General features: G+C 59.7%; 1 protein-coding gene across 18 annotated transcripts in view; it reads left to right on the forward strand.

Annotated features, from left to right (window-relative positions):
• Positions 1–19,378, forward strand: part of CAMTA1 (calmodulin binding transcription activator 1) — an 853,369-nt gene that overhangs the window by 607,469 nt on the left and 226,522 nt on the right. The gene's annotated exons all lie outside the window — the stretch shown is intronic.

Here is a 19,378-nt window from a genome sequence, read left to right on the forward strand (position 1 = left end):
CTTGCCTGTTGGTGGTCAGTGACGGTCAGAGAGCCCGGCAGAGGGTGCCGCCGTGTGAGTGGGAGGGTCCGAGGGACCCATCAGTGAGGCTCGACCTGGTCCTTTGCAAGGCTTGTCCCCGATCGGCAGCCGCTCTCTGTGGTCCCAGGCATTGCTGCCTCTGACCTTTCCCACTGTGGTTCTAACCATCTGCACCCGCAGCAGTTCAAGTGAGCCCGCCCCTGGCCCCGGCGGCTGGAGGAGCTCCCTGGCTTGGGGAGTACGGTCAGGAGGGGTCTGGCAGATTAGAAAGCAAGCCCCTGACACCATGGTGTGTATTCAGAGAGCTGAGGCCTCACGTGCCAGAGCGCAGAGGGGCCACTGGTCCCAGGGAAGGTGGCCTGGAAAGCATCTGCGGGGCCCAGAGCCATCTTGGTGTGGACGCCGAGGCTCTGCCTGGACAAGGCTCTCGGTCTGTCGGCTCTGCCCAGCCCCTGCCTCCTTGCCCTTCTCCCTCAGTTCCAGAAATAATTGTCTGCGGTTCAGCAAGTTCATTAGCAGATGACGCCTGAGACTGTCCAAGGATGTGCTGATTTGCAAAGGCACGGCTTCCCTGACATCTTGCCCTGTTGTCATTTTTCGGGTTCCTCTCCCTGGGAGGCTGGGCTGGTGGCAGTGGGGGTTTCTAACTGCTCGGCCCTGCTTCCTTGTGAAAGGGGCCTCCAGCGTGGTCATGGGATGATACTTCTCGTCTTGTTAACGCAAAAGGTTCTCTGTTCCACCTGGCGGAGGAGTGGAGTGTGGGACCCCCACCTCGAGAGCAGGGATCTGGTACAGCGGGGGCCATGTCCTTGTGCCCCAGGGTCACGCTCTGGCTGCTGAGAAGTATTTTCACCTTGAGCAGCCTGTGGCCCTGTGAATTCCTCCCTGGCCTCTGAAGGCCCCGAGGCCTGTTTTGGCTTTTTTCCTTTTCAGTTTCATGCCCCATCCAAACGCCTCTTGAGCACGCTCTCCCGATTCCAGGCCTGACCACTGGCCTGTTGGAGCAGCGCCCCGGAAGTTGGCTTCCTGCCAGCCAGGCGCTCCTGCACCCACGCCATCGCCCGTCTCCTCTTGTCCCATCACGTGCTTGCGGCTCTTTGATTCCACTAAGTTTACTTTCCTAGACTCAGACACCATCGGGCAGCCACAGCGGGGGGGGGGGGGGGGGGGGGGGGGGGAGGGAGGGAGGGGGTGAGCTTATCAGCCCCCCAGACTGGATTCTGCTCACTCAGATTTGGCTCCTCCTGCCTTGTTCCAGGCGAGAAGTGGGAGGGCTCCGCTGTCCCAGCCCTCCCCACCCCCGAGCTTCTGTCCTGGCCACGGTGGGCCGGAAACATATGTGGAGTGATTCGTGTCTGCCTGGGGTGGTCACTTCTAGCTGGCAGGGGAGCCCGTTCCCCACCCCCCCAAGGTCCAGTGTCACAGGAACTGGTTTCTTAAGGGCAGACCTGGGCCCCTTTATCTTCTCCTCCCAGCCCCACAGTCTTCCCTCCACCCGCTATCCACTGCATCCTGGAGCATCACCCTTGTTTCCGTGAGCAGGTGACAGGGGGGGACGCATGCAGGGGCGGGGGTTCCCGCTGCCCAGTGTGTGCTGGGCAGGGGCAGGTTAAGGAGCCAAGGCCAAAGCAATTAGCGCGGTGCACGTCCCGCACGAGCCCGAGAGCCACCGCGGCAGCCGGCACCGCTCAGGGCAATTTGTTCCGGTGCTAATTACAACACCAGGATAATGACGGTGTGGCCAGGCTTAATTTCTCTGATATTAAATAGGAAAGAAGCCATGAGACACCGGCCCAGATGGAAATTGGCCCAGGTCTGTCTCTGACACCAATTATCAGGAAAAAGGATTGGGTGGGAGAGAAGGTGTCAGGGTGGTGACCGAGGCAAGAGCCGAGGAAGGAGGCAGCTCCCACGGCCACCAGTCACCACCAGCTCCCCGGGGAAGCCAGCCTGGTGGTCTCTGGAAGTCCGCAGTGGCTGTCGGCCACGCCCCTTACAGCAGAGAGGTGCCAGGGGCTGGGGGGCAAGGGGAGCCTTGCTGAAAGGAAAGGGGCAGGGAGGAAAGGAGGGCTTCTGGATAAAGAAGAGTTCATTCCAGCAGTGGCCCCACCGCCCCCACCCACTGCAGAGCGTGGCCGGCCGTAGTGGCCACTGGGGTCCCAAACTGATGCCACTCGCCCCAAGGCCACTTAGCACAGCAGGAACCTCTGCCCGCGCAGGCCTGGTTTTCCCCTGCGCCCAGACTGTAAGGTCCCTGAGGTGGGGGGGAGCTGCGCCCTCTGTCTCTCCCAGCACAGAGCCTCAGCCGGACAGGGAGGGGCCGGCCTGCCCTGAAGGCCTCAGAGGGCCTGCCGCCCCAGGACAGGGAGGGAGAGAGGGTGTCAGACCTGGGGGAGGAGGTCAGCACCCCTTCCAGAAGCGGAGGATCAGGGAGAGGAGGGGGACAGGAACTGACACAGCACTTAAAAGTTCCCTAGTGACCTGATTTTCAGGGGAGGGAGCGACCCTGCCCCCTCTCTGTTGCTACTAAATGTTTTATTAGGATGTGAGCAGGGAGACAAGTGAGGAACCAGAGCCTTTCCCGGGAGTGGAGGGGACTGAAGCCCCAAGTGCATAAGGGCATTGTCATGACCCGTGTGCACCCCACGAAGCCATCTGCCCAGCTGGGTCAGGGCCTTTGGGGGATCTGTCCTGGGACTTGAGAAGCCACCACCACTGGCTGGCACACGTACTCCTCCGTCACATCATCTGTACGTCGGGGCCTCCATGTGTCACAGCTGGCAGGGCCCTTAGGCTCCACAGAACTCAGCTGCTGCGTTTCCTAGATAGACGCTGAAGCCCAGAGGGGACAGGGCCAGACCCAGGGTCACCCAGCCAGTCAGCGATGGCACCCTTGCCTCTGCCTCCCAGGGCCAGAGCGTGGTTGTCACTGCAGCCACCTTGGCCCTGAGCCTTGCTGGGGGCGGGAGGGGGTGTGGCCAGTCCTGCCGCTGGGCTGCTCCACGGGTGAGCCAGACCCCGGGGGCCTCACCCTCCGTCCTGCGGCCACGGCCTCTCCTGCTTGGGATTTTCTGGTGCTCAGGCTCAGGGCCTCCCTGCTGCCCTCTGCATCCCCGTCCCGGGCCCCCACATTCCATCCTGTGGGGCCCTTCTCCCAATAAGCCCAAAGAGAACAGTCCCCCATTTCAGGCCAGACTTTCCAGCAGCTTCTGTATGGCTCATTTGGAAACTATTTCTGCTTCTAATGAGTGTTTTTCTTTGTGCCCTTGTCCTCTAAAATGCTTAATGAATGTTTTCTGTGCTCGAGCGAAGCGGGGGGTGTGTCCCTGTGTGTCTGCCACCGCCATGCGGGGGGCTGTTAGGCTGCTGGGGCGGAGACAGCCAGGAGCTCCTTCCCGACCCACAGAGGCCCGTGGGCTCGCAAGTACTGCCGAGCAGACACGGGGACCCCGCGGCTTTGGGGGTTCTCGGGGCTGGGGGCTCCTGACGGCTGGAGGATGGCAGGTGTTTGGGCTCCACGGAGGAGCCAGGTTCTAGCCCTTGCCTGGCAACCCTGAGCATCGGAAACTGTGACCGTACAGCCAGGCACCACGGGCAGTGAGTCCTGGCCAGACGGTGCCCCGGACCCTCACCACGGGCCCCGTGTCCCCCAAGAGAAGGCCAGGCTCTCAGGAGGCCCATAGTCACCCGGCCAGTGGAGGGCACCCCTTGCGGCCCCATCTGCCTCCCGGAGGCACCAGTGTCACCGGCTCTTATAGGGAGGGGCTACCTGGTCCCAGATCTTAGGGCACAGAGGGGGCACTCCGGGCCTTTCACCCCACACTCTCTCCTTCCTGCCTGCCCCTGAGCTCAGCTGGTCCCGCCCCCCCCCCCCCCAGAAGTAGGGTGCTTTCTGCACCAAGTACCACGGCAAAGAGACCTTCATAGAGCCAGCCCAGAGGCGGGCAGGGCGTCGGGGGCTAGTTCTAGGCTGCCCCGGCCCGACTAAAGCCCCCAGCCCAGGAGCAGAGGGAGGCCTCAACCACACGTCTCCCTGCCTTGTAGGAAAGGAGGGAGACCCCCGTCTTTGCTTGGGCAGAGCTCCAGTCTCCCCTCGCAAGTGCTGCTGGGAACCATGTTTGCCCACCCGGTTGGTAAGGCCTGGGGTGGAGCTGAAGCCTTACATCCCTCCGTCGGGCTGTGGGCTCACAGCTGGCATCGCATCCTCAAGAGAGCGTCTTTCCTGCCAGGAGGAGCCGCCGAGGAGAGGGGGGAGCCAGCAGCCAGCATCCCCACCCTGACCCAGGGCTCTGCAGCCTTGCAGACGGGGCCCCAGAGAGGCACCTGTGCTCACATTCTGGGGACATCCCAGTGAACAACTCCATTTCAGCTTCTACACCAGACACAGGCCTCGACCCCAGTGTGTCCCGAGGGAGCCCGGCCTCCTTCCTCCGGGGCCTCTTTACTCAGAGCAAGCGGGGGTAGGGGGGTGTACAGAGTCCCAGGCCTCCCCAGCCGGCCAGGGGGGGAGCAGGCCGTGTGGGGGACGGGCCTCCTCACCCGGCACTCAGACTGTGGCACCCCTGGGGGCATCTCTCTGCGCTGCCTCTGGCTCTCCAGGAAGGGTCCTCGGAGCTCACCGCTACCCTGAAGTGGCAAAGTCGGGCACGGTTGGGTCAGGTGGAGGCATCCTGCGGGCTCGTGGACCGCTTGCTCCCGGCATATCGCCCGGAAGGCTGCCCTTTGGGGCACCCACTTGGCCCAGAGTGGGTGAGTGAGCACCGCGGGCCCTCTGGGATGGTGTTTATTTCAACCCCTTAAAATAGTAAGGTTGGGTCACCCAGGGGAGCACCTTTTAGCGGTTCACCTCTGGGCAGTTTACCGAATTTCTCGGAGCCTCGGTGTCTTCATCAGTAAATGGTGACAATAATAGGGTCACTGCACAGGGCTGCCTTTGGGAATGAATCTAAACGCGACATGGTGCGTTCACAAACGGCAGATGTGCTCCTGGCACACGGCAAGCGCTCACTGCCGCGAGCATCAGGTTGGACCCCCAAGCTGGTCTCCCTCTGCCCTTGAGAAAGCTCCGGTGAGCCCCCGGGCCGCATCGCCCCTTTTTCCTGCACCGCAAGGCTGCAGGGGGCTGGGGCGGCCCCTCAACGTGTGAGCTGGTCAGGACAGGCTGGCCAGGGCGTCTCTCCTCCTTCACGCCGCCCTCCTCTGCAGCGGGACACAGCGGTGGCACTGTCTTCACTACAGACACCCTCCCCGCCCTCCCCCCACAAGAGACTTGAAATGATCACTTCTTTTGCAATTTGCGACCCAAGTGCCCCCCTACTTGACATCCACTCACTCTTTCTGGAAGCAAGGACCCACCTGGGACCATGCCCCCAGCCCTCAGAGTCGCCCTGTAGGTGAGCTAGGTCACAGAAGGGACCAGAAGCCCCAGTGCAGCTACAGGAGCACCTCCACACTCACCCCTCTGTCCTCAGGCTCGTCCTAGTGGTGGGGACATCTCTACTCGGAGTGAGCCGGATCCCCCCAGATCCCAAGAGGCAGGAGACAGTCCACCACTGCCAGGCCTCCCTCCCTCCCTTCCTCCCTCCCCCCTTTCCTTCCCTCTTTCCTTCCTTCCCTTTCCTCCCTGTCTTCCCTCCTTCCTTCTCTCCTTCCCTCTTTCCTTCTTTCCCTCCCTCCTTCGTTTTTCCTTCCTTCCTTCCTCCCTCCCTCTCTCCCTCCCTCCCTTCCCCCTTTCCTTCCCTCTTTCCTCCCTTTCTTCCCTCCCTCTTCCTTCCTTCTCTCCTCCCCTTTCCTTCTTTCCTTCCCTCCTTCCTTTTTCCTTCCTCCCTTCCTTCCTCCCTCCCTCCCTCCCTTCCATCGTTCCCCCCCTCCCTTCCTTCCCCCTTTCCTTCCCTCTTTCCCTCCTTCCTCCTTTCCTCCCTCCCTTCCTCCCCTCTTTCCTCCCTTTCTTCCCTCCCTCTTCTTCCTTTTCTCCTTCCCTCTTTCCTTCTTTCCCTCCCTCCTTCCTTTTTCCTTCCTTCCCCTCTCCCTTCCTTCCTTCCTACCTTCCTTCCTTCCTTCGCTCTTTCCACCTCCTCTCTCTTTCATCTTTTTTAAGTGGAAGATATTATAGCTTCATAAAAAATACTCCAGGCTTCTTGCTCAGTAACCGTTTTTATGTTTCACTGGGGTGAAATAGAAGCGGCTGGGAAATAAAGCGTTGAGGAGCCTGCTCTGTATGTGGGCCCTTGAACAGTGTCCTGCATTACTCAGACGGAGATGCCATGGGGCTTGCCATGAAAGGAGGCTTTGATGGGGCTTAGAGCAACAGGAGGCATTGTCATCAGGCTGACTCTCTCCCAAAGGGGGCATTTTTTAAAGTTTATTTATTTTGAGAGAAGCGGGGGGGAGGAGCAGAGAGAGAGAGAGAGAGAGAGAGAGAATCCCAAGCAGCTTCGTGATGACAGCACAGAGCCTGACATGGGGCTTGAACCCACAAACTGAGATTATGACTTGAGCCCAAGTCAAGAGTCAGATGCTTATAACCAACTGAGCCACCCAGGCGTCCCCCAAAAGGGACATTTTGACCCACATGCTTCAAGGAAGAGAAATGAGTTGGTGCCTCAGGATCCCTGTCCCCCTAGGCCTGGGTTGGCGGGGAGCCGAGGGTGCCTCAGGGAAGCCGGACCCTCTGGGCACATCCCACGGGCACTAGGCCGTGAAAGCCAAGAGCTCAGCCCAGCCCTGGTGTCCCACCCTCAGCCACAGGGAGTGGAGGATGGGCCAGGTACCAGGTACGGGCTGAGTGGGGCAGAGGGACCTCTGATAGTGCACGTGGCTCACAGATGCCACAGCCCCAGTGCCAGGTGGCCCCCAGCACTTGGTGGGGACCAGTGTCTTTGGTTCTCACAGCTGTCCTTGCAGGGAGCCAGGGCTGGGTGAATTCTCCCTGATTTTCACAGACAAAGAAACTGAAGGTCCAGGGGAATAAGGGGGCCCCAGAGACCGAGCAGACAGGGATGAGTCCAGGCTCCTGAGGCCAGGAGCAACACGGGGACAAGAACAGCTGGGCCCCAAGTGTTCGGAGAGGGCTCCTGTGTGAAGAGACAGGTGAAGGACCCCACGGCATCACAGTCACTTTTCCAACCCTGAATTTCCATGCCCAGGGCACCTTGCTGGCCTAGTGGGTGCACCTGAAGCCGGTCGATGAGAGAAATCCAGAGAAGGGGCCATAGAGTGGGCTGGGTGGTCAGGGGAAGCTTCCTGGAGGAGGAGGCGAGCTCAGGATGGAAGGCAGTAGGATGTTCTTCCCTGCCCTTTCTGACACGTGGCAGGCGTGGGCCACGGAGCACAGAGACAGGAAGGACCAACAAGGCCACGTGGGGTCCGAGCTCCACCGGCTTCAGTCTCACAGACCAGGCACCCACAGTCTGGGGAGCCCTCAGGACAGGTGTCCCAGGCCCTGGTGTCAGTCAAGTGACTTGGAGGGAGTGTGTGGGAGGCTTCCCCCCCGCCCCCCCCAATGTGGGCTTGGGGCCAGGAGAGGAGAGCAGGAGAGACGGGGCCTGCCCACCAGAGGTTACAGGTTCGATGCCGCCGTGGGGTCTCCTCCAGGCTGTCAAAGGTGGTTATCGTCATCGGTATCGGTAAGAGTAACAGTAGCCATCGTAGGTTGTGGGCTCCCATGCCCCAGGTGCTACAAAGCCCCGTGCGTGCCCGTGAGGCCGGTACTTTGTCACCCCCGGGTAGAAATGCGGCTGGGGCACCCGGGGAACATGCTTCGGGGAGGCCCGTCAGGAAAGAGGAGCTCCCGGCAAATGGCCCTGTTGGTAGCTCATTGCAGCGGCCGGCAGAGTCTGGAAAGAAGCGCCAGGTCTGTGGGGAATAGGACAGGGCTGCGGAAGGTGTCGGCGCTGAAGAAGAAGTGAGTGGAGGGAGCTGCGCGAAGCAGGGGTGGCGTAGGGGTGGCGTAGGGGAGGAGAGGAGAGGGCAGCGGCCTCCTGGGCGCCCGGGTGGGAGGGGAGAGGCTGCAGGTCAGGGTAATAGAACAAAGCCCGTCTTACAAGCTCCCCGGGTGGGCGGGCGGGCGTTTCCTCTGCGGGAGCACAGCAGAGACCAGCGAGCCAGGGAAGGAGCAGGTGCCGAGACGGCAGCTAAGGCTGAACCGTGGGATCAGAGGGATCACTCCCGAGCCACCTCCTCGTGCCGGTTCTATCCCAACCAGCAGCTTCCACTTCGTCCTCCATTAATGTGCCTTGAATAACACGATGCGAAGATAAGGTAGACACTAGGAATTTACGGTGCTATGCAAAAAATTGCTCAATTCCATTAAGATTTCAGGATCTTTGCCAGGCTGCACAGCAGCCCCGGTATTATTTCCTTCTTAAACATCTTTGCTTGATTGCAATTTATGATGCCGAGGCCCGTGCTGCACCCACCTAAAGCCTCCAGAAAAGTATGGCCATCCCCCCAACGCAGCCATTATTCCCTCTGAGGAAAGTCACTGGGTATTTTCCAGAAGATTCCCTCATCCTGATCTCCTTCTCTGGGGGCAGCGGGGAGCAACCTGTAATCAGGTCTCCGCTGCTGGATCTTCACCTTGCTAATTTCAGCGGCCAGGGCAGCCGGAGTCCTTGGGGGGACGCGGGACCCTCTGCCCCCACCTTGTGGACGAGGAGGGTGTTGAGCTGAGTGGGGAGACCCCCTCCCCGGGCCCACGGTTTAAATTCAGCTCCGCACTTTCCGAGCCACGGACTCTGGCCAAGTGAATGACCCTCTTTGAATCTCATCCCTTCCTCTGTCTGCGAAATAGGCACGCGGGACGTCTCTCACGAGGTCACTGGGAGGAAGAACTGAGCTAAGGCCCACAAAGGTGTTCATGTCCTGCTTGGCCACGGTGGCTCTGTTCATCACCTCCCATGACAAAGTGAGGCAGCTCCTGCTCTACAGGATTGTGTGTGTGGCTGTCATCGGGGAGGGGGCCTCTGAGAGGGTCTCATCCGGACCACCTTTCATGTGGCAAAATGCTGTCCCTCCCATGTGCCTGTGTGGCAACGGGCCCCGTTTGCTAATTCACCTGCAGCGTGGCCCTCACTTAGTGAGATGGAACTTTCACATCCCAGCCATCGGTAGGCTGCTCACTCCCCCGCCACCGTGTCCCCTCGGCCCCCTGCCCTGCTGCAACCGGCCAGCGCCTACCCTGGCCTGTCCTGCAAAGCCTCCTGTGTCCTTCCGCCCTCAGAGGGCTGAACTGCCTGGACCAGACTGGAAGGCAGAGCAGGAAGGAGGCTGCCGCTCCTTGGAGATGGAAATTATTAATTAGCCTTATTATCCAGGACTTGTCAGTCTCTTAATCCTTCCGTCTGCAGAGGGTTTATGCCTCCGCGGTGTGTGTTGTCAGCTTGGCTAAGCAATTGCTTTTAATAGAAAGGCAGAACAATGGACGATACAGTTTGGTTACTATCTTTATTTATGGAGCCAAACAATCCCTGCTCCCCTTCCACAGAACATCCTTCAAAGACGGGAAGGAGGCAAAAGCTGCTTAATTTCCCCTCTAGATGGCTTCTAATGTGGGGCCTCTGTTTAATTAGCCTTCTCATGTAATCTTCAGTAGACACTCTGTCCTCAATATCCTAATCTCCTCTGGAGCAAAGGGGAAAAGGGGGTTTCCAAAGCGAAAGACAAAAGTTTGCCTGAAGGAAACACTTTTCCATCTTGCTTCTGAAGAAGACTCAAAGGGCCAAGAGTGAAACGCAGACGTCATTTGATAGAGTCGATGGGCAAGTCTTCGGTGACGAGCTCCATGTGTGAAGGTCAGGGGCTCTCTCGGGGCCCCAGGCGGGCCCCCAGCTGGCGAAGCTGGCCGGCCCCGGCATGGGACACGCTCTGGTCCATGACAGGCCATCGTGGCTGCTTTTATCACCGTTAAGAGTGCAGTGGCCCTCAGGAGAGAGCGATTCCCATGCAAGACAGTACACACTCCAGACTCAGGGGGGTGCACAGGCGAGCACACGCCTCCCTGCTCCTCCCTCCTCCCTTCCCGGCTCTCCTGCTCTCCTCCCTGTAAAGGGCTCTGGGAAGCCCGAAGGAGACTTCTCGCCATCCCCACCACCACTCCCACACTGGGCAGGACATCCTGGGGGCTTTCCGCTCCCCTGTTCCAGAGTCCTCCCTGGTGACGGGGAGTATTAGCGGGGACCGTACCTTCCCGGCCACATGGCTACCGGGGGATGACGGCCGTGCGCCTGCTCCTGCCTAACGCAGGTCCTCGTCGGGCCCGAAGCGAGAGGCACGGCATGGCAGGGCGGCCCCTGTGGAAGTCTCTGGCACCGGCTGGCCTCACGCAGTCCTTGTCCTCAGCAGTCCCGTCTGTGTCTCTCTTTGCTCGTCCTGCGGCCCTGCCCCCCTGCTTCTCCCTCGCCCCTGTCTGCCCCATTGGGTCATCCCCGTCAACTGCTGGCACAAAATGCTGCGGGAGTCCTCAGATACGCGCCCCACCCGCTCTCCCCTCGCCCTGACCCTCCTGCTCTTCCTCCCTCCCGTGCCACGTGCCACACCGAGGCCAGCCGGGGCTCACCCACCGCCTCCGAAACGTGAAATCCAAAGGTCGTGTCACCGCATCCTCTTTCCTGACCCCCCAATGGCAACCACCACGTTGGCCGCTCACTCCTTCCGGAATGTTCTCCCCTCCTGCCGCAGAGGCCCTCCCTGGCCGTCTCCCCCGCTGCCTGTTCTCCGCAGACTCCTCCCCTCCGCTTCCACCCCTCAATGTTAGCAGGCCCCTGATCCATCCACACTGCCTGCCTGGGTCTTCTCACCCACTCTCACGGCCTCACACGCCAGCTCCAGGCTGAAGACGCCCACACTTGCACCTGCACCCTGACCTCACCTCGAAGCACCGGACTTTCACATCCAGCCGTCTGCTCGGCATCCCGCCCAAATGCGGAATCGGCATCTCAGCCTCCCCGCAGCCAAAGCGGAATCTGATCTCTTGCGCTCGCCTTCCTGCCGCAGTGCTGCTCCCCGGGACTCGAGCCCACCATTCTCGACCCCACTTTTCCCCGCTGCCCTCCTCCCGTCAAAAATATGTCTCAGCTGTATCCCCATCTCCCTCTCTGCTGCTGCTACCGACTTAGAGCCACAACTTTATTCTGCACCAGTGTGAGTCGCTCCTGCATGTGTGGCCCATTCTCCACAAAGGAACACAAAGGGCCACTCCCATCCCAAACCTCACCAAGGCTCATGCTTTCAACCAGCTTAGTAAGGCGCATGGCACTTAAAGTAACGGCCAAACCCTTACCAGGCCACCAAGGGCCTGCACCCCTGACCTTTACCCTCCTCTCCCACAGCGCTCTCCGGCCTCGCCGACTTCTTCCTGCCCCTCACCTGAGCCAAGCTTGCTGGCCCCAGGACCTTTGCACCTGCTCTTCCTGCTGCCTGGAGGCCACCCTGGGCTTCCATAGTTGACTCTAAGATTCAGGTCTCCGCTCAACCGTCAGCTCCCGAGTGGGGTCCTCCTGACACATCATCTAACTTTCCCTGGCTCTCTGGCAAACCGCTCTGTTCCCATCACCAACATAGTATCATGAAATTTTAAGATATACAGAAAAGTTGAGGGAATTTTACAAGCACCCTAGACCTACCACCCAGACTCTACCGTTAACATGTTATGTTGTTTTATCATTTCAAGTCCTTCCATGCATCTGATGCATTTTCCATGCATTTCAAACTAAGTTGCAGACAACGGTAACACAAGCATGTCAGCACAGGTATCGTTATCATTCGCCCGAGTTCGGTGTACCTACAGTTCTCTTATTTTTGAGGTAAAATTCACACACAACGAAGCAACTGAATGCACAAATGTCGAAGTCCTAGTTGAGGAGTTGTGATCAATGCGTGAACAGAACCCAAGCCTGCAGCAAGCTTTAGAATGTTACCGTCGCCCCAGGAACTCCCCCCATGTGCCTTCCCAGCCGGCTCCCACACCGTGGGCTAGGGTCACCACTGTCCCGACGACGACCGTCTCCCAGGGACTCATCTTTCCTGCTCGACAACTTCATATAAATGGACTCCTACCGCACGTCCTCTTAGGCGAGGTTTCTTTCACCCAGCAAAATCTCTTGTAATTCACGCACGTTGTTACGACCCCAGCGTCAGTCATTTCTTGTGTCTCCTCCGCCCCCGCCCCCCCACCCCCCGGCCCCATCCCTCGGAAGCGAGCGCCGTAAGAGCAGGGACACCGAATGGTGTCTGTCACTAACTCTTCGGCATCTAGAACCGTGCCTGGCACGTGGGTCTGTATCTGTTGGGTGGGTGTGAAGGGTGTGGATCCCCAGCCAGAAGGCAGGCTTCCTGGGGATGCTCCCCCACTCTCCCGCAGCCGTGCTGGGGCCCAGCTGCGCCCCGCAGGAACAGGCATCAGCACTGGGTAAAGACAGCGGGATGGACGCGCTCTTCAACGGCCCGCCCCTCCTCCCTTCCAGCCTTCCTCCGTCCGCCCCGCCGAAGAGGGAGCACGTTTGCTCTTCAGAAATGCAATTCAACTGGCCATGGTATGGGGAGAGGATGTGAGCCCCTGACTCACCCAGGAGAGGTGATTCTGGGGACGTGAGGCGCGATGGGGACGTGAGGCTTGAGACTTCTCCGTGAGGTTAGCTTGGAGGATTGAGAAGGAAATCCAGAGTAGAAAGGTTTGGTGATCCCGACCTGCTAAAAGATTTCTTAGTTTGGAGACAAAGTTCTCAGAAAGACGCTGTCAGTTCCAAAGATGTGGGGCCCCGTGGGTCTCAGCTTGCTCTCTTTCTCTCCGCTCTCCCATTTCTCTGCTGGAAGGGGAGGGGGCTCAGGAAGCTCCTGTGCAAAGTCCCCAGCCCAGGTTCAAATCCAAGGACAGGTAGCAGGACACAGGTGCTCCGGGAGCCCACGTCCCCCTGTCATGTGGGGAGATCTACACTATAAATGGGCACCTGCAGTCACCCTGGGGCAACTTTGGGCACGGATGGAGCCCTCACTGGCCTTGGGGGGCCCACCTGACAGCCTGACGGGGCCTCATCGCTCTGAGACAGGAGATAGAACCATGCCCATAGCAGCTACAGGCGGCCATCGCACACAGTCACTCTGATGGCAAAAGCTAGGCTCCACTCGGTGTGGTCTGGCACCTCGTATGTAGTGAGTATTCAGTTGGGGGCTGAAATCCCAGACCCCAGCCCTTTCTGCAGTGTGACCAAGCGGAAGAGATAATAAAGCCCAGTCACTCGCGGACCCTGGCCTCAGTGTACCAGGGCCATCGCCAGCTCCCCTGTCCATGCTGCCCCCACATCCCCAGTCCTGGGCCAGGTCGTGTGGGTGAGCACCAGGCATCATGGGTGCCGGCCTCAGGGCCCATCCCTCTGCCCCGTCAAGAGGACCTGGAGAGGCCCTTCACTCAGGAAGGGGTCACCAGGCTCGCTCAAACCGGCCCACAGTCCCAGGAGGCAGAGAGCCTCTGCCCCAGGGAGGCCTGGAAAGGGCCGGGAACATCCCACGGTGAGCATGAACCCGGGTTCTGCCAGCGTCCTCAGCTGGGGGTGTCAGAAGCAGAGGCTAGGCCGAGGCTGTGCAGGAGACTCTGGGGATGGTCCCAGGTGGGAAGGACCCAGGACCAGGGCCTGTGGGGCCCAGCCCTGGGTTTGTGACAGCACGACAGTCATGATAACGATTATCATGACACAATTCCCTGAGCGCGTGCCTGGGTCAGACCCGATGCAAAACACTTTAAAATCTCCTTGAATGCTTGCAACATCACTGCACCACTTTATGACTGAGGAAACTGAGCCCCAGGTATGGGTTCCTTAGCTCAGGGTGACAAGCTGCTTTAGAAATTAGAACCCAGATTAGGGGCGCCTGGGTGGCTCAGTCTGTTAAGCATCCAACTTCAGCTCAGGTCATGACCTCACGGCTCATGAGTTCGAGCTCCGTGTCGGGCTCTGTGCTGACAGCTCAGAGCCTGGAGCCTGCTTCGGATTCTGTGTCTCCCTGTCGCTCTCTCCCCCTCCTCCGCTCATGTTCTGTCTCTCTCTGTCTCAAAAATAAACAAACATTAAAAAAAATTAAAAAAAAAAAAAAAAAAAAAAGGAAACAGGATTAGAACCCAGATCAGTAGAACCACTCAGACCCCAACAGCACCACCCACTCCCAGCTGGGCCCTGCAGAGCCCTGGTCATGGGTCTTTCCCCCCAGCCCCCAGCCATTCCCAGAGTCTCCTGCTGTGCCTCGGCCAAGCCTCTGCTTCTGACAGTCACAGCCGAAGAGGCTGGCCAGGCCTGGGTGCATGCCTACCAGAGGACACGCCTGGCCCCGCTGACTCCAGCAAAGTCCCCAGGGCTACCCAGACTCGAACAGGCTCTTTCTGTTGCCTCCAATAAGCTAGCGTTTAGAAATTCTGCCCCAAGTTCTCACCCACCTGTTCCCTGAGCTCAAGGCCACCCCACAGGCCCACCCTCTCCTGACCCGTGCCCTTCTGCACTGCTGACCTCTCACCAAAAGCGCCACCCCCGTGGGCACGCGTCAGGCAACTGCAGCCTGTGTGTCACCCGTGTCTCCGTCACACCCCTCTCTCCAGGGTGTCGAGCAGTCAGCTCCACTGCCCCAGGGGAGAGGGGGAAGGAGGCCTGTCTCCGCCAGCCCTCCTGGCAGGCATCACGGTGCTGACAGCCGCCGTGATGCTCCCTGACGCACGGCTGCTCTCTGCTTCCCGGGAGCAGCTGGGGAGGAGATGGGCGAGCCGGGCCCACAAATGGCATGGCGCCTCTTCAGACCCCTAAGCCTATAAGGTTCAGTTGTTCGGGCAGAGAGCTGCCATCGAGGGAGGGTCCCCGGGGGCTGTGGGGCTGGCCAGGTTCTGCTGTCTCTGGTCCGTGTCACTGGCAGGCTCCTCGTTGCTGGGACCCTCCGAGGCTCTGGGTTGAGAGAGGTCCAGAGGAGTCCCCCTGCTGAGTCCGGGATCCCCGCCCCCCCACCCCGACCAGCCCCGGCCCCAGCCCTGCTTGATTTGGCAGATTCAGCTTCATTGGCAACAGAGCCTGAAGGGACCCTGGCCCAACCCCCTGTTTGCACAGGGAAGCTGTCACCCAGGGAGTTGAGTGGCTTTCCTGGGGTCCCTGAGTTACAGGAAGAGCTGGGCTTGAATCCTTCTTCCTGACAGCCAGGCGGCCTTGCGGAACCCCCTTGGCAGTGGAGCCCGTGGGCGGTGGAGCCTCCCCGGCCTCCCAGCGCGCAGCTCAGCACAGCCTTGGTGTGCGATCAGAGTGCAGGCTCACATCGGCCCGGGTCGGGCTTAATTAGATCAAAGACGACTCTGCCGCCAGAGACAGAGCGTGTGTTCAGCCCCAGAAACAACGCTGGAATTTAGCCGCTGCCGGGGTGCTGACTGCCTCTTTGTGGAAGAGCGACGCCATTGCCCGTCCACTGCTGTGGCCGCTTGAGACGTGGCCAGGCTTTTGTAGGTGTGAAGATATTGTCTGCAACAGGTCGGCGTGCTGGTAAATGCTTAGCACCTAGGAAAAGCCAAACCACCTGGTGGGTAGCGACCGCCAGTTTCCGTGGTGTAAATAATTCCCACCTTAGCTGGTTTCAAGAGGCTGATTTGACGTCGGTTGGCTCTGCCGCATTCCCGAATAGTTAACCAGCAGCCCTCACAAGCCAGGACAAGCCGGCTCCCGCGCACCCCTGCTTTATAGTTTCGGCGGAGCAGAGACATGTTAGCTGAAGTTGCAGGACTTGTCTGGGCCTTTCCACTCCTTGCCCAAGACTGAGGCTCCTGCAGGGAGTAAGCTGCCACCATGGAGCTTTCTAAGACCAACTGGGGCCTGCTTTGGGCATCTGAGACCTGACCTCCAAGGCGGTCTCTGTCCCCTTTATGAGTCTGTCACCCAACTGTCCTACAGCAGCTGATGAGCTCAGCACCCCCAGACTTTTCAGGGTCATGCCAAATGAACCCAGTCCTCCCCGCCGTCCCCCCCCCCCCCCCCCCCACCGCCCAGGGCAGCACCTTCCCAAGGCAAGGTCCTGCCTCTGAAAATCCTATCGCTGGTCTCACCTGAGGGAGGAGCTGGGCCTTCCAGGCCCGCCTTCCCAGCACACCCAAGCTGGGGCTGTGGATCCCAGCTCTGTCCTCACTCCCTTGGGGAGTAACTTAACCTCTCCCTCAGGGCATTGTTGTGAGGAACAAAGACCCTAAGACTTGGGAGACACTCAGCACAGTGTGTGGCACCTAGTAAGTGCTCAATAAACGGGAGCTTGTAGAAAAGGCTGTATCGCGACCCACAGCCACTGTACCTCCGGTGTTCCTCACTTCCTGTAGCGCGTGCGTGTGCACCAAGGCTCCTCAGCAATTATTGGCTGTTCGTCAGCTCCAGGCCACGCCAAGCCACAGCAGAGCCTTCAGGCAAAAGGAGAAATCGGTGATACTGCTCTTGTCTTTCTTTAAAATTCTGATATTTGGTTCATCGTGGGTTTTTGCCTTAATTGTGACTTTTTTTCAAAGTTGGCATTACAATAGCGTTTGTCTTGTTGGCGGAGAGTCTGGGTGCCCCTTTCCATTGCCACCCGAGGTGAGTGCCCGTGGTCTCACCTTCGTCCCAGTCCTGTCTGGGACGTGCACTGAGGGCCAGCCTGTGCTCACAAGCATCCCTAACAGGATGATTCAAGAAAACTCAGGAGAAGAAACCGAATTCAGATACTGGAGCTCGAGTGGCCCAGAGGACGCATGAGGACGGGATCTTCCAGGCACAGGGCCTGGCCCAGAGTGGAGCTCTGGGGCGCTCATAGCTACGCCCCAGAGGAGGGGCCCAGGCCCTGGCCTGTCCCTGGTCCTGACACTGGCCTCCTGCGTGCCGCCCGTCCCTGCTCTCTGCTCCGTCTCAGCCAGAATCTTCGCAGTGGCCTGCACGTCCCATTTTCACACCCAGACCCGGCTCAGGGGTCTCAAAGCCATTTCCTCGAGCTGTGATCACTTCCCATTACCTCCCACACCTCCCCCAGGGAAATAAAACCCCGACAGCCTATGAAAAGAGAGTTTTCCCTTTTCTCTGGGACTCCCCCATCCACCATCTGACTCTGGATGCTCATCATTCAGCCCGGGGGGCCCACTCAGGTGACCAGGGTCTTCCCACAGTCAGATCTGGAGGTCAGCCGCTCCCAGCAGGCTGGGCCCACGTGCTGGCTGTGACCTGGCAGGATGGGGCGGGGGGCCTGCAGAGGCCGAGGGGGGACCTGGTCCAGCTCTTCACCCTCCAAAGAACCTACATCACCCTACACTTCCTTCCTCAAGCCTCCAGGACCAAAGGGACGTGAGGCGAGGTTTGAACCAGGGCCTGCACCTTGGCCTTGTCCACTCAGCCTTTTCCTTCTGCCCATTTCATCACACACACACACAGACACACACACATAGACATATACAGACACACACACAGACACACATACATATATGGACACATAGACACGCACATATACAGACAGTCACAGGTACAGACACATGCACATACAGAGACACAAACACAGACACAGACACATATAGACGCACCACGTACAGACACACCCTGCCCCCCAGAGGAGCCTGACACCCCTGCAGAAGGCCCCAGCCACAGGACACTGCGTCTCATCTCCACGGAGATGGGGGGAGGGGAAGAGGCCCAGGGAAGTCCCGCCTCAGAGATGAAAACACCCCACGGAACGAGTGCCTCCTCTCTGAGATTTGCATGCATTATTTATCAACCCCTAGGCTGCGCGTTTCTCAGAAACTAGCAAGAAAGGCCAACACCAGGGGAGAGGTTGCCGGTACTGAAGGCAGAGCTGCCGCTAAGTGGTTCCCGAAAGCCCGGCTCCATCCCCGCCCCCCCTCCGCCGGCTCTCCCTGGTTCCACACCACCCACGCCCGGGTTTTTGGTCCCTACCGACAACCCACCGCCTGCTGCGGGGAGGAGGCCGGCCGTGAACACGAGCGAACCGGACGGAGCGAACGGGCTGCTGCTTCGGTACTCTGACCACCAGCAGACACAATCCTTCTGAGGGCGGAAAACATGCTTCTGAAGGCTCAAAATCAGGCCCGGCTCCGCAAAGTCAAGCGGAAGGTTTGAGTATCTAGAGCAGACAACATTCACGGGGGACTGGGGGCCGGGCAGCCCCAGAGAGGAAGCTGGTCCCATCTGAGAGCGCCGAGGTCCCCACTCAGCTCTCGGGCTCCGTGGCTGGCGCGAAAGGACGAGGTCAATGGGAGGTGTGGGGCCTGCAGGGAAGCCTCCGGCTTGCTCGCCCCCAGGAGCACCCGTGGAAATCACAAGCTTTGCAGAGGTGGTGAGAGGCGACCGGGAAGACGCAAGAAAACCCCTCTCCTCCCGTGGCCCCCGGAGCACAGGGATGCCCTTCTGTGGTGGACGATGGAGCCTCGAGGGGCTGGGCCCGCCGGGAGCGCACAGCCTCTCCTCCACGGCCAGGCAGAGCCTGGGCCGCATGCCTGCTTCCCCGTGCAGCGCCCCATCCTGAAGGCCAGCCACCTTTGCCGGGTCCTGTTGGCTCCCCAGCGTCCTGTGAAGTCCTCGGCCTCCTCTCCGGAAGAAGCAGGGAAACGGAAAGGCTGCCAGGACTGCCCTCGGCCTGGCCTGGGCCTCCCTGATTGCCTTTGTTTTCCTAGGCAGCCTCCTCCTCTCCATCCCGCCGCGAACGGCTCCCAACCTGCTCCTGCCGAGGCCTTTACAGAAACCAGAAAATGGTTCCCAGTCGAACACGAGTTCCCAGTCCGCAAACCCCGAGAGCTCCCGTGTGCACGTCAGGGCTAGTTTCCCCTGAGTAGCGGCTCTCAACCGCCACATTTACAGCCTGGGGTGGGGGCCTCCCCGGTGGCCATACGATACTGCTGTCCCCTCCATGACACTCACCCAGCCTCAGAAGGAATGTGTCCAGGTGACTAAAGGGACCCCGGGAAGGCTTGGTCCTGGAGAGTTGATCACGCACGTGACCAGCTCTCCTGTCTGACAGTTGCTGGAAATCAGGCCCAGGTGGACCCTGGAGACCTCTTAATGGGTGTGGGGATTCCCTGTATTCAAAGCTCTGGGCTTGAGGAATAAAGTCACGCCAGCAGAAGGGCCAGAATGGGCTCCAGCTTTCCTGAGGCTCCGGGCTGGTGGTCTTCTGTCCTCACGCATTCATTCGTCTGTTCATTCGCTCGTTCATCGGGAGTACCTGTTATCTTGCGTTCCTGCAGTCAGCTCACCGTGCGCCTGCCTGCGTTCTGGCCGCCCACGCTGTAGATGTGTTCCGCGCGGGCCCCGGGGGGTGCACACGGTGCTGGCCTCCCCACTGTGTGCAGGCTGGGGGATCGAGTGAAGGAGCTGCTGTCCGTCTC

The sequence above is a fragment of the Acinonyx jubatus genome, chromosome C1, assembly GCF_027475565.1.
Source record: "Acinonyx jubatus isolate Ajub_Pintada_27869175 chromosome C1, VMU_Ajub_asm_v1.0, whole genome shotgun sequence".
NCBI classification, from domain to species: domain Eukaryota; kingdom Metazoa; phylum Chordata; class Mammalia; order Carnivora; family Felidae; genus Acinonyx; species Acinonyx jubatus.